Raw genomic sequence first — 15,650 nt, forward strand, 5'->3', positions numbered from 1 at the left:
CTGCCCTTATCAGCTTGTTTGCAAATCAATTCTTTATTATTGCAAATTGCTTGTAAGGCTTGACTATCTTCTTTAGACATATTGGGCAAAAAATGTAATTTCTTCTTACAACATTTTTTCTTAAGGTTATCCAAATCAGACTTAACCAATTTCATGAAAACATCAATACTTGAATCATAGCAAGTTGGAACAAATGCACTCTTATTTTTCAATCCAAGACTCTTAATAGCTAAATCATCAGGGGTAGAAACATTTTTCAATTGATTTTTAAACCCATCATAAGCATTGGAAAAAAAGGATTTTAGCTTAAGGTTTCTATTAAATTTGTAAAGGTCCTGATCTAATTTAAACCAATTACAATGATCTTGTTTACAAAAAGAAAGTCCCTTCTCCAACACCTTGTATTGGGCATTTGAGAGTTCTACCTTAGAGATGTTCAGCACTAGTGTTTGTTTGCCCGGCGTGTCTTCCTTGGCGGTACCTGTGACACCTTGTTGTGGACTGGTTTTGCGGTGATGCCTCCTACCGCCCCGTCTCCTCCGACATCTGAATCCCCTGAGGTGGATTCCATGGTGCTGTCAGAGCTGCTAGCCGTCTTCTGTGACCTCCGTTCTCGTCGACGAGCCGCACCGGAAGTGACGTTTCTTGAGCTTCCGGTTGGGTCCCGGGTCCACCTGTAAACCGCTCCGGTAAGGTAATCGTTCTCATCACGGTTGAATTTGATCCGCTTCTTATTTTCAAGCTCTTTTTTCAGCTCCATAATCTTCATGTTTATTTCCTTTATAGATTTATCGATGTCGAGATCTCCTGCGGATTGTTTGAGGCTTGCGACTACCTCCTTGATCCGGTGCGGCTCGTCGACGAGAACGGAGGTCACAGAAGACGGCTAGCAGCTCTGACAGCACCATGGAATCCACCTCAGGGGATTCAGATGTCGGAGGAGACGGGGCGGTAGGAGGCATCACCGCAAAACCAGTCCACAACAAGGTGTCACAGGTACCGCCAAGGAAGACACGCCGGGCAAACAAACACTAGTGCTGAACATCTCTAAGGTAGAACTCTCAAATGCCCAATACAAGGTGTTGGAGAAGGGACTTTCTTTTTGTAAACAAGATCATTGTAATTGGTTTAAATTAGATCAGGACCTTTACAAATTTAATAGAAACCTTAAGCTAAAATCCTTTTTTTCCAATGCTTATGATGGGTTTAAAAATCAATTGAAAAATGTTTCTACCCCTGATGATTTAGCTATTAAGAGTCTTGGATTGAAAAATAAGAGTGCATTTGTTCCAACTTGCTATGATTCAAGTATTGATGTTTTCATGAAATTGGTTAAGTCTGATTTGGATAACCTTAAGAAAAAATGTTGTAAGAAGAAATTACGTTTTTTGCCCAATATGTCTAAAGAAGATAGTCAAGCCTTACAAGCAATTTGCAATAATAAAGAATTGATTTGCAAACAAGCTGATAAGGGCGGTGCCACAGTTATTTTAGATAGGGGGTACTATATTGGTGAAATTAAATCTCAATTAGCTAACACTGATGTATATATGCTATTAACCTCAGACCCCACATCTAAAATTGCAGTAGACATAAAAAGATGCATCCAGAGAGCATTCCAGAATGGAATTATTGATAATGAAACTAAAAATTATCTTATTAAAGAGGAATACACTATACCAGTACTTTACACTCTCCCAAAGGTTCATAAGAATCTAGGGACCCCCCCTGGATGTCCCATAGTGGCGGGTTCTGACTCTATTTTTACAAATATATCCATATACCTTGACAGACTGTTGAGACCATTTGTAGCTCAGGCTATGTCTTTTATTAAAGACACTAATGACTTTTTATCTAAGATTGAGGGTCTGCCAGGAAATATGGATAAATGTATCTTGTATAGCTTGGACATTGTTAGCCTCTACACGTCCATACCACATAGCAGTGGGTTAGATTCTATCAGGTATGCTATTGGCAAAAGTAATAGGTTCACTGCTATGCAACAGCAATTTATTATAGAGTTAATGGAAATTATTCTGCACTGTAATTATTTCCTTTTTGAGGATTCTTATTTCTTACAAAAACAAGGAACTGCTATGGGGTCCAACGTCGCCCCCACCTATGCCAATATTTTTATGAATATTTTTGAGGAGAAATTTGTATATGAAAATGAGCTCTTCATTCTATGTGGCGCCACCTGGTGGCGTTACATAGATGATATATTTGGCATTTGGTGGGGTGACGTTGGATCCCTACAACAATTTGTGAGTGAATTGAACAGGGCATCAGGATGTATTAAATTTACAATGTCTTGGAGTGAAGAATCTATTAACTTCCTTGATACTAAAATCTATAAAGATGGTTCCCTTCTAAAAACAGATATATTTAGAAAGGATACTGATAGGAATAGCCTCCTACACTTCTCTAGTGCCCATTCACCTGCTTTGGTGAAATCTTTGCCTTACAGTCAAATGTTAAGAGTTAAGCGAATAGTGAAAGACAAAGCCCTGGCTTTGCAGAGACTACAGGAGATGGGCATTAGATTTATGCAGCGTGGTTATCCCCCTGATTTGATTCAGGAGACTATTGATAAGGTGATACAACTACCTGACGAAAGGGTTAATACTGGAAATACCAATAAGAGAAAGGACCCTGACAGGATGGTATTTGTGTCTGAATACAATTCTTGCAGTTCAGAAATACAAAGGATCATTAGGAAACACTGGCATGTTTTGAGTGAGTGTAATCCTGAGGTACTAGCATTCCGCCAACCACCTATGCCAGCCTACACTAGACTTCCTAGTTTAAAAGACAAAATTGTTAAGGCTGACGTGGGTTCTAGTAAGAAATCCAAATTGGGGTACATTACTTCAGAAAGAAATGGCTGTTTCCCTTGTCTTAATTGCTCCAGTTGCAATAACATGATAAAATCTGATATATTCATCCACCCCCTTACGGGACAGAAATTTAAAATAAAGGGCTACTACAATTGTAATGCTAATTTTGTTATATATCTAATTAAATGTCCGTGTGGGTTAATTTATATCGGAGAGACGACCCAGAGGGTGAGAGATAGAATAATTCAACATAAATCCAATATTAGGACAGGAGATTTAAAGGCCCCAGTTGCCCACCATTTTTTGAGTAAAGGTCACTCTATTGCACAACTAAGATTTCAAATAATAGACCATATACAGAGCCCTAGACGTGGCGCAATAGAGAACTGCTTCTCAAAAAACGTGAGGCATTTTGGATCAATAAATTAGATTGCTTAATCCCCAATGGTATGAATAGGGAACTTGATTTAAGTGTATTCCTGTAAAGTAAAAGATTTTTATCTGTATACAATTCCTTTTCTGGCATTTAATTTTATAATTTTATATTTTGACATTTTTGATATCTGCTCTTCAACAAATGTGATTGTTCTCTTTTTTAAAAAAAATATGTTTTTGTATAATAAAATTGTATGTTTGATATGGGTTAGACCACTAGATGGCAATAGAGGCTAAGAAAAATGTATATCTAAGTAATTAAGGTGAAAGGTGTGGTCTCACCTGACTGATGACTATTTAAAGGTGATTAAGTCTAACAAACATTATGTGAACATGACTAAGGGATAACCACCCGAAACGTCGTTCTATTTTACCTGCTCCTACTATGTGTTTAATAAAGGAACTTTTTATATGAGAAGTGGTGCTGCTGCATTTTTTGAAGATTTTGGATACTGTTTGGATCCTTGCAGTGATCCTGTGCTAGCTTGCACACACCTTGGGTCTGAGTGCTGGATTTCAATCTTATTTCCTATATTGGCTGTGCCAGCTTGGTCACCAGTTAAAGGGGCTAAATCTCCTAGTGACTTATTTTTCACACTTATTTTTATTGTATTTAGGAAAAATACATTTTATAATTTTCTTCACACAGAGACTTCTGTCTTTACTGTTTACCTTAAAGTTCAAATTGAGCGGATGTTTTAATACAAAGCAGGATACTGCTCTATTTCACATGAGTTATAGTGTGGCTGGAATTTTTAGCCTCTGCTTCTTTATAGAATTACACTATTTACATTTTCCTTTGGGGGACATTAGAGTTTTGAAAGAGAAGCCTCGTTATTACTTTGGACTCAATGTATACTTTTACACATCCACATGGAATATATACTTTTTTGCACATTGTTTTATGATATTACATTATGTGATTTTATTGTACTGATATGTTTTTTCATAGTTACATGGTATTATATTGTGTGTGTTTTTTTAGATCACAGGATTAGCCCATACTTTACTGTATTTTCACTTGTGATTACTTTACATATCATCATAGTTTGCTGCTCTTCTGCTTCCCTGGATGTCTACCTTTCTATGTGTACTACTGCTACTCCAACTTGTAACAAAGAGAACACTCTTCTGCTCTATTCATGGGGTGAAGTCCACTCCTTGCTATGAATTGGTTGATGTATAGATTCCAGTCCCGCTGTCCTGGGTACCCACCAGCCATTTATACTACAGCACCTGCTTTAATTTTTTACAATTTTAGACATCACTCTGATGATGTATGCACAGTGCCACATTTTTTGCACCGCACCTTGCAGGGAATTTGTTGACATATATACAGCAATGTCCTGCATGTTTTTTGCTTCTCTGTGTGCCTGCCTGCCCATTCTAAACAACTCAATGGATCGACATGAAATGCAATAAAAAAAAGTGACAAACTATTGGTCCAAAATGTATTTTTGTCTGTGTACAAGACTAGTTGTCATATTACCTTTCAAGCAAATGTTGTAAATAGGGATGGGCGAATGTGTTTATATCCGATTTCGAATGTTAGAACGAATGTTATTGTAGAAATTTGATTTACATAATAGAATGTTGATAAGAATGAATATTCTTAAAAATTCGAGTAGACTAGAAACACTATTTTGAATGTCAAATTCGAATCGAATGTCACATTCAAATTTGAATATTATATTTATAAAACACAGTATTAGACTAGAAATACTATTTCAAATTTGAATGTGACATTCGAATTCGAATGTAGCATTCGAATTCGAATATTACATTTATTAAACACAGTTGTAGACTAGAAATACTATTTCAAATTTAAATGTCACATTCGAATTCGAATGTCACATTCAAATTCGAATATTACATTTTGAAATTGAATGAATACATAGCTAAACATTCTATTATTCGAACGAATATTTTCGAATTGTATTGAAAAATTTGAAAACAAAAATTCAAAAATAGAATGTTAGAATGTTATATAAACATTTGAAATTCGATTCGAATGAACGAATGTATCAAAATTCGTTTTAAATTTCAAATTTTTTGAAACATTCGTCCATCCCTAGTTGTAAATAGACGCAATTTGGCTAACCCCTCTTCATAGTTCAAATCCTCCATCCTCCTTAATCATTTTCTAACTCTTCTATGAACCTCTTCTAGATCTGCAATGCATTTTTAAAAATTGCCCCCACCAAACTTTATTCCGTTCTCAAGGTGAGGAGTTCAAATGAGATTTATAGTAGAATTATTAGGGGTAGAATTATTATTATTTTATATACTGCATATGCCTTTTTATATTTTATTTTTTCTGATAATCCAGATCAGTTCAGGAGGTGTGGCTACATAAGAAGATGCTGCCCACTCACCGCAAAGCCGGATGGACATGGTGCCTGAATGGGATAAATGGGGCCAATGTTTTATGTGAGGGAACATCTTACAAATTTGTGTATTTAAATATTTTATTAATTCACTGAAATTTTATTTTTTAAAGTTTTTGGTTGGACCTTAGTAACATTGCCTATAGATAAGGATTTGAAACGTGAACACCTGTTGGTTACCTAAATGACCTTTGACTTGCACGTTTAATATTATTTCTGTATTATTTGACATTAGATTCAATATAGCTTTATTCCTAGGGGCTGATTTATCAAGGGCCGAATGGCCCCTGATGCCCCTGTTTCCACGTGAGCCTTCAGGTCTTAAGATCACTGCTCCTTAAATGATCCACCTTCTCTGAGCGGTGGAAAGCAATCAACCCGATCAGATACAATCGGGTTGATTGACACCCTCTGCTAGCAGCCAATTGGCCGCAAACCTGCAGGGGTGGCATTGCACAAGCAGATCACACCAGAACTGCTTGTGCAATGTTAAATGCTGACAGCAGAGATGTCTAATAGACAGAAAAGATGAACAGTGAAGTGCCAATTAGTAATGTTCATCAATAAACTCAAAAAGCCACTCTTGAGGAATTAGCGGGTCACCATCCATATATTTAAACCCAGCAACCTAGGTAGGTGAGACTTACTTTAAGTATTAGGCACTGTCCTCACGGCAACCACTCTCAGACCTAATTGCCTTCTGTATTTATCACAGACCAGGCGACTGGTACTATTTAGTGGGTTTTTCGGGTGTAAACCTCTACCCGACTTATCTGGACAATGTCTCACAACACACGGCACAAGCCGTCACAGAGTTTTCACTCACCCCCTAGTGCTGTAATTTTTGATGCGGTGGCTCCATTCGTCCTCACGGAGAAGAAGTGCTTCAGACGCCTCTCGCGTCCGCAGTAAGCTCCCGGCTGTAGCGTAGCCACTCCAAACTCCTAGGCCCCCAACAAACCAGGGACCACGTGATCGAATCCTCCAATCGGATACGTCCTCAGTAGGCAGAGTAATCAGTCCGAACAAATAGCAGGCTAAATGAAAACAGCAGCAGGCAGTAATCCCAGGGTTATAGTGCGGTACTGTGTGTCTATGAGAACAGAGTGAGAAAATCAGAAAGCGGGTCCCTGTACCCACTTGAAAACAAATATCGGAAAAGGAGAAAAAATGACTGATCCTCACTCAGGTCATAAACGAACAATTCTTTAATCCATATTATTTAAAAAATAGGAAACAGGACATGACAGAACATGCAGCCAAGCTGAAACGTCTGACCGGTTTCGGTCACACAGGACCGTAATCATAGACACAATTACACACACATGCAACTACCTTTAAAAAAGGTTAAAACCACAATGATTGGTTAATAACAATTGCCACATGTCAAACACTTTAATACAATTGAATGCATAATAAAGATATGAGAAGAAAACCTATGTATAACTTTGGTTCAAATTATATAACCTAGATTAGTATACAGAGAATATTCAAGAGAGCTACCTTTAATCATAATTAATATACTGCTTAGAACAAATTCAGTAAACATCAGAGGGAAAAGAGTTAAATTTAACAGACCAAATTATCATTTTAGATATGAGATTGAATTTAATTTAACAGTCAATAATTAGTCTGGACATTATTTAGTATTATTGAACTTAACGTTCAAACTATACTGTCGTTGAATACAGCTGCCAATACTAACCAGCACTAGTGATGTCATAATTCACCTGTGCCAGAAATTGAGTATATCATGTTCAGAATTGAAACCTACTGGAACCAAACAATTTAGTTTGAATATCCAGTAGGTTTCTTGCCTGCATAGGGAGGTTAGTCTATCCCCTCCCCTAGGGGACTTGGGGATTTGCTCTATTGCTTGCCATTTAAAAGTAGTGACATCACCATAATGAACATCTAGAAAGTGTCTAGAAAGGGCAGAACATGGTTTATCACCTGAGATATAGGAAAGATGTTCCCTAATTCTGGTACCAACATCCCTGGTCGTTCTACCTACATAAGATTTTGAGCAGCAGATGCACTCAATAAGATAGACAATGTAGGTACTCTTACAATTAATGCATCCCTTAGTGTTAAATACCTCACCAGAATGGCCAGATATAAATGATCTGCCCACCCTGATATGGTCACAAGAGGTGCATGTGCGTCTGCCACATCTGTAAGTACCTTCATGCGTCAACCATGAGTTACTGACAGATGGTTCCTTCAGTAGACTTGGAGATAGTATGTTACCCAGCGAGGCAGCTCGCCTCGCTACAAACATACAACCTCCCTCAACTTTGTCCCTCAATTGCTTATCTCCCATCAGTATCGGAAGATTTTTCGCAATAATCTTGCACACATCTTCGTACTGATTAGAGAACTGGGTTACAAATTTTGGTTTGATGTTAATAGATGGGGGCTTCCTTTTATTAGAAACATCTCTTAGCATAACGGCCCTGTCCATTTTCTTCACTTCAGAATGAGCTTTGTATACAACCTCTCGTGGGTAACCTCTTTGTCTAAGCCTTCTGCACAGGTCCCCACTCTCTCTCTGGAAATCACTTTGCTGGGTACAATTGCGTCGCACCCTCATAAATTGGCCTTTGGCAATACCGCCAAAGACATGCTCAGGATGACTGCTTCTAGCATGCAACACAGTGTTACCAGCAATAGGCTTCCTATAGAGGGACGAAACAACCTTATTCTCAGCTGGGACACCTTTAAGGACTATATCCAAAAAACAAATTTCAGTTTTATTCCACTCAAAAGTGAACTGAATGCCAACCTCATTTGTGTTCAGATAGTCCACATACCTCTTAGCAGAAGTATGGTCACCTGACCAAATCATGAGCAGGTCATCAATATAGCGGATGTACTTAATGACTTGATCTGAGGGATTTATGCTACTATCTCCATAGACGTGGGCCCTCTCCCACCACCCCATAAAGAGGTTGGCATAGGATGGGGCAAATTTAGCCCCCATAGCGGTCCCACGTCTCTGGAGGTAGTAGCGACCCTGAAACATAAAAAAATTATGTTCAAGCAAGAATTTAACAGATCCCACAATAAATTCTTTCATTCCATCTGAAAGATCCGTATAAAGGTCTAAATAGAATTCAATTGCTCTCAGGCCATGTGTGTGAGGGATGGATGAGTATAAGGAGACAACATCGATTGTCAACCAACTATACTCCTCCCTCCAAGACACATCCTCCATCACACACATAGCATCAGTAGTATCCCTGATGTAACTAGGGAGCCTTTTCACCAAGGGTTGAAGGAAATAATCAACCCACTTGGATAATGGTTCTAATAAAGAGCCAATACCGGCCACAATCGGCCTACCTTTCACATTAATAATACTCTTATGAACCTTTGGTAGGTGGTGGAAGATGGGAACAACCGGATTATTGACAATCATTGTTTCAGCAGTTGCATGATCAATTATCCCATCCTCCACCGCCTCATCCACCCAATGTCTCAGTTCATTTGAGTATTTCAATGTTGGATTCCCTGGTAAACCAAGGTAGGTGTCACAGTCTTCTAACTGGCGCAGGGCCTCATTCACATAATACTCTTTGTCCATGACAACCACATTGCCACCCTTGTCTGATTGCTTAATCACAATCTGATCATTATTCCTTAGATCAGTCAAAGCTGATTTCTCTTTGAGGGTGAGATTATGGGGCCCCACTGTGGCCGTCATGGACAAATTAGTAAGGTCCTCCACCACTCTTTTGTGGAAGACTTCCAGCGCCTTACCTCGTACTTGCATAGGATAAAAAGTGGATGGTGATCTAAGTTTGGGGATAGACGTTACAGAACCCATGTTACCAATATTTCCCTCGTTAGATAAACTTTCAAGGGACAACAGTGTACAAGTATCTCTGAAATCCAAATCTCCAGATGTTCTGACTGACAAATCCCTTCTCATATCCAGAGTATCAACATTGGACTCTGAACCTGAAAAGTACTTATGAACAGTAAGGTCTCTAATTAATTTATTAACATCCACAATTGTTTGAAAAAGATCAAACTTTTTAGCTGGAACAAATCCGAGACCATAGTTAAGGACCCTACGCTCAAAGTCAGTAAGACAATGTTTGGAAATATTAATAACAGCATCTAGACGTACTTGTTCTGTTTTCTGGTTCTCACGGCCCTTAAGGGGTATCTCTGTTGTTCCTGGTCCCCTATCTTTTGGTTTGACTTTCTCATATTCTGCTTGCTCCCTCCCCCCCCTTCTGGTGGGTCCTGAGCCCCCTGAAAAACCTGAGGTTTAGAGCACTGTGACTGATTGGTTTTTAATTTTGGTTTTGCTCCTTGTTGGGCCGAATTCTTTAATATTCCCTTAAAGGGAACATCCGTAGAGGTTGAAACACATATTGTTTCTAATTGATTCTCAAACTCAGATGCTTGATCATCGCTAGATCCCCCCTCATAACTTGAGGCAAACCTATCCTCCTCAGAGGTGTCACCCCCTAAATTCACAAATGACACTTTCTTATTACCATCCTGTTCTAATTCAATTCCTGTTACTTTATTCTGTTTATTATATCTCTGACCCCTTCTTCTCTTGTTCTTGTTTTTACTTTTACTTATATAGGGAATAGTATTATCAGTAGTATGCTCAAATTCCTCTAAATTAGACCACTGTCTATTTCTTTGGCGTCGCCGCCAAATATAGACATTACCTGAGGTATAATCCTTTTGATCACGCAAGAATTTGGTATGCTTAATTTGAATTACCAATTTCTTGGATTCCTCAATTGTCTTCTTGAAGATTGCATCAAATCTTGAATAGACCTCATACTCCCTAAACCTTTCCATATCAGAGTAAATTTTATCAAGTCTAGACTTTACTTCTATCAATAACATATCCTTATACTCTATAAGCAATGAGATCAGAGTTAGTGAGCAACTGGTGAGAGCATGATTCCAACGATCAATAAAGTCCTGATCTTTCACATCATAAGTTGGAAATTTATTTATCCTAAGCCCTCTGGGCACCATTTTTAATTGTAAATACTTATTGAGAATCCATTTGTCCCACTTCAACTTCTGTTCTTTAAGCTTTAGATATTCAAAGTCCTGGAAAAGGTCTCCCAATTTAATATTTGGGGAATCAAATTTAAATACATCCTCCAGGTCTAAAGAGTCCAAATTATCTTCGTCAATATCAGTAAAAAGTGAAATTGCCTGTCCCTCTTGGTCCTCCATAGCTTCCACCTATAAACTATAGGGAGCTAATTATTATAGTCCAACTTAAATATATATGTGATTGATGCACACAGTACCGTTATTGTAAACACACTATACCCAGTATGAACAAAGGTAAAATCACTGCTGAAATATGCCAAAGCACCTCATAATCAGGGAATATATGAATAATAGACAGAAAAGATGAACAGTGAAGTGCCAATTAGTAATGTTCATCAATAAACTCAAAAAGCCACTCTTGAGGAATTAGCGGGTCACCATCCATATATTTAAACCCAGCAACCTAGGTAGGTGAGACTTACTTTAAGTATTAGGCACTGTCCTCACGGCAACCACTCTCAGACCTAATTGCCTTCTGTATTTATCACAGACCAGGCGACTGGTACTATTTAGTGGGTTTTTCGGGTGTAAACCTCTACCCGACTTATCTGGACAATGTCTCACAACACACGGCACAAGCCGTCACAGAGTTTTCACTCACCCCCTAGTGCTGTAATTTTTGATGCGGTGGCTCCATTCGTCCTCACGGAGAAGAAGTGCTTCAGACGCCTCTCGCGTCCGCAGTAAGCTCCCGGCTGTAGCGTAGCCACTCCAAACTCCTAGGCCCCCAACAAACCAGGGACCACGTGATCGAATCCTCCAATCGGATACGTCCTCAGTAGGCAGAGTAATCAGTCCGAACAAATAGCAGGCTAAATGAAAACAGCAGCAGGCAGTAATCCCAGGGTTATAGTGCGGTACTGTGTGTCTATGAGAACAGAGTGAGAAAATCAGAAAGCGGGTCCCTGTACCCACTTGAAAACAAATATCGGAAAAGGAGAAAAAATGACTGATCCTCACTCAGGTCATAAACGAACAATTCTTTAATCCATATTATTTAAAAAATAGGAAACAGGACATGACAGAACATGCAGCCAAGCTGAAACGTCTGACCGGAGATGTCTGTTGGACATGATAAGCTACAGTGGCCTCATAGTCTGTTAATTTATTTATTGTGTCTTTGTTATCTTTGTACTGTATTCAAAAATCTATCTATTTATAAATTAGCTGTATTGCTATTTTTGTTGCCCCAGTCCATGTCTCCACTTTTAAAGGGACAGTAAAGTAAACTTTCATGGTTCAGATTGAGTATGCAATTTTAAACATTTTTCCAATTTACTTCTATTATCAAATTTACTTTGTTCCTTTGGTATCCTTTGTTGAAGTCTAAAGCTAGGTATGCTGATTGAAACTTAGAAGCGTGTATGTCTCAATAACAGTATGGCAGCAGTGTATGTAATTACGTTTATCACATTGCTATAATCAACATTGTAAACACTGCTGAAAAATGGCTAGAGACATGTGCATGCCCCTGAACGTAGGATAAATGTTTAACAAAGGATACCAAGAGAACTAAGCAAAGTTGATAAAATAAGTAAATTGGAAAGTTGTTTTAAATTGAATGCTTTATCCAACCAATTTAAGTTTAATTTGACTTTACTGTCCCTTTAACAGGAATTGGAAAGCCCACATTTTTCAGAATTAAATTACAGCAGATTACAGCAAACGGTGACAAAATAAATAATGAATGCATATTACAGTGCTCTTTATTACATATTCATTTTTGCTACTGATATTCTTTTAAATAAACTACAAAATTCTATGTAAGCCCATAATGAAATACAACACATAATTTCACTGTGCAGATGTTTTCCAATTCAAGGAAGGTAATGTATTAATGTAGTGTGTGTATATATATATATATATATATATATATATATACACACTATGTATCATATCCGATTCACTATTGTATTTTTGTTGTACTGAACTGTCATTTTATGAATTATAATATGATTTATTTGTTACAGTAATAATACAGCAATAAGGCACTTAATACATATAACATTACTATCATCACCTTACTGAATTTTGACATAATTCTTATATTTAAATATAATACACCGTACTCTGTAGAATTTCCTGCTATTAATAGATGAAATACCTGTCAACACAGAACACTTAGGGCGAGATTACATATACGGCATAGGTTTCAGCGCAACTGCTGAAACCCATACCGCCCGTAAGTTAACCTCGCACATCAGGTGATATACGGTGCCGGCAGATCAGATACTGCCGTAAGTCGGATAAACCGGCAAGGTACAGAAATGTGGCTGGAGTTGCCAGTGACTTACTGGATTATATGATCTGCCAGTGCCTGAGTAAAAAAACAAAAAGTTTAATCGCCCGTAAATGTCTAACCCGCCTCCCAAAAAATTAACCCGACACATAAAAACCCCTATTCCGCCACCCACCCACATCGCAACTAATAATAAAATGTATTAGCCCCTAATCCACCATCCCCCCACATCGCAACTAATAATAAAATATATTAACCCCTAATCCACCATTCCTCCACATTGCAACTAATAATAAAATGTATTAGCCCCTAATCTGCCATCCCCCCACATCGCAACTAATAATAAAATGTATTAACCCCTAATCCACCATCCCCCACATCGCAACTAATAATAAAATGTATTAACCCCTAATCTTTCATCCTCCCACATTGCAACTAATAATAAAATGTATTAACCTTCAAACCGCAAACCATGCACAACGCAAACTACCTATTTAAATTTATATCCTAATCCGCCAATCCCCACATCACAAACTAGCTAAAAAATGTATTAACCCCTAAACCACCATCCCCCCTAATGCAAAGTACCTATCGACACTATTAACCCCTAAACCGCCATCCCCCCACAAAGCAAAGTACCTAATTACCCTATTAACCCCTAATCTGCCAACCCCCCACAATGCAATCTACCTAATTAACCTATTAACCCCTAAACCGCCATCCCTCCACAATGCAAAGTATTAATCTAATCACTAAGCCCCTTAACCAAACACCCCCTAAATTAACCCTAATTGTATAAAATAAAAAAAAGAGAATTTCTCAATTTTTGCAGCATAAACCCTTGTGATAAATATGTGATACCGACTTGCGATGCCTGTTCTATGTTAGTTTATTAGAGTAAAAACAGAGGCCAACTTTTTTTTAATATCTATTTTTGGTATTATTTGCTATATAACATGCATCTTGCAGTGCAAGCATGTATGCTCCTAAATAGTGTTCCCAGGACATGTTTGAAGCTGATAAATATTTATGGAATTATGTATTTTCTTTACTTATCTTATCAGGTATTAAACATTTATGGCATGTAAAGGGTTTATTATGAATTCTCTGGGGCCAATTTATCAAGCCCCAAATTCACCTGTTTCTGCGCGAGCTTTTAAGCTCGCCCGAAACAGGAGTTAAAGAGCAGCAGTCTTAAGACAGCTGCTCCTTAACTCGTCTGCCACCTCTGAGGCTGCGGACAACAATCAGCCAAATCGGATGCAATTGGGTTGATTGACACCCCCTACTAGCGGCCGATTGGCTGCGAATCTGCAGGGGGCGGCACTGCACAACTATTTTACTAGAAATGCTTGTGCAATGAAAAATGTACAGCGTAGGCTGTCAGCATTTATCGATATGTGGCGGACATGATCCACTACAGTGGATCATGTCCGTCCGCAAAATGGTAAATTGGTGCCTCTGAGGCCTAGTTATCAATGTGTCTACTTACCTGCCATCGCCGGCCCAATACGCACGACTAAGCTTGCCTACCATCGCCGCCGCGGACCTGAATAATCTCGCCAAAGTTATCAATAAAGCTGTCAAAAAGACGCGCACCACGTACGGGGCGATGAGCAGCGGACTGTGATAGATATCACTCATCCGATCTCGCTGCTCTTCGGCTTTTTTACAGCTTTATTGCTAGCCTGTCACTAAGCACCCACACTATACTATACTGTTCTTCCCCCTATACCGGCGCCCCCGGAGCCCCCTGCAACTAAATAAAGTTATTAACCCCTAAACCGCCGCTCCTAGATCCTGCCGCAACTATAATAAGTGTATTAACCCCTAAACCGCCGCTCCCGGAGCCCACCGCCACCTACATTATACCTAGTAACCCCTATCCTACCCCCCCTATACTGCCGCCACCTATAATAAATTTATTAACCCCTGCCGATCCCGGACCCCGCCACAACTAAATAAATTGTTTAACCCCTAAACCGCCGCTCCCGGACCCCGCCGCCACCTATTTTAAACTTATTAACCCCTAATCTGCCCCCCCTACACCGTCGCCACCTATAATAAATTTATTAACCCCTATCCTGCCCCCCCTACACCACCGCAACCTATAATAAAATGATTAACCCCTAAACCTAAGTCTAACCCTAACCCTAACACCCCCCTAACTTAAATATTAATTAAATACATCTAAAAATTATAACTCTTATTAACTAAATGAATCCTATTTAAAACATACCTTTAAAATAAACCCTAATATAGCTACAATATAAATAATAATTATATTGTAGCTATCTTAGGATTTATTTTTATTTTACAGGCAAATTTCAATTTATTTTAACTAGGTACAATAGCTATTAAATAGTTATTAACTATTTAATAGCTACCTAGTTAAAATAAAGTCAAATTTACCTGTAAAATAAAAACTAACCTAAGTTACAATTACACCTAACACTACACTATACTTAAATAAATTATTCCTATTTAAAACTAAATACTTACCTGTAAAATAAACCCTAAGATATCTACAATGTAATTAATAATTACATTGTAGCTATTTTAGGATTTATATTTATTTTACAGGTAACTTTGTATTTATTTTAGCTAGTTAGAATAGTTATTAACTATTGAATAACTACCTAGCTAAAAGAA

The sequence above is a fragment of the Bombina bombina genome, chromosome 3 (assembly GCF_027579735.1).
Source record: "Bombina bombina isolate aBomBom1 chromosome 3, aBomBom1.pri, whole genome shotgun sequence".
NCBI lineage: Eukaryota > Metazoa > Chordata > Amphibia > Anura > Bombinatoridae > Bombina > Bombina bombina.